This window comes from Lipotes vexillifer, unplaced genomic scaffold (assembly GCF_000442215.2).
Source record: "Lipotes vexillifer unplaced genomic scaffold, Lipotes_vexillifer_v1.1 scaffold970, whole genome shotgun sequence".
Taxonomy (NCBI): Eukaryota; Metazoa; Chordata; class Mammalia; order Artiodactyla; family Lipotidae; genus Lipotes; species Lipotes vexillifer.
The window spans coordinates 1,311,624-1,312,276 of record NW_006783115.1 but is presented as its reverse complement, the minus strand read 5'-3'; positions in this window follow the sequence as shown (position 1 = coordinate 1,312,276).

Sequence of the window (653 nt, the reverse complement as noted above, 5' to 3'; positions counted from 1 at the left end):
TTCAGCAGGTCAGCCATCCAGGCTCTGTGCTGTAGCCAGAGCATTCTTTTCCACGCATAACCCAAATCACCTTATTTTCCCCTTTTAAAAGCACTCCTAAGGACACTGTGTTGCCTACCAAATAAAGTCAAAATCCTTTGACAAAATTCTGTCTGTTCCCTGCCTATCTCCGCAGTGTACCCCTACCTTCCGCAGCCTTCCAAAGCTGGGCCATGTCTGAAGCCAGCCCCAATTTACCCTGCATGCTCCCTGTCTGTGCCTTTCCCCTCTCTCTTCCTACATCCTGGCAATCTCCTTTCCCCAAACCTGCTGGTGGAATTCCACCGATTGCTCAAACCCCAGACCCGCATGTAGATTCTAAGAATTGTGTCTCTGCATCCCAGATCCTAACCTTCTATAAGAGAGGAAATGAGTTTTGCTCTGTACACTCCACGGTGCCCTCTGCATACTGGAGAGGCAAGAAATGATATAGAGTAAGTGAAACAAAACTTGATAGTTTATAATGGGCCAGGTACTGTAACTGGACATTTTATGGGCATTATCTCATTTAATCCACCTTGTGATACAGGTAGATGTGTAGGCTCAGAAAGCTTAGGTCACCAGCTCACAGCTGTCTACAGAAACAGGGGCAGAGTTAGCATTTGGACTCAGGT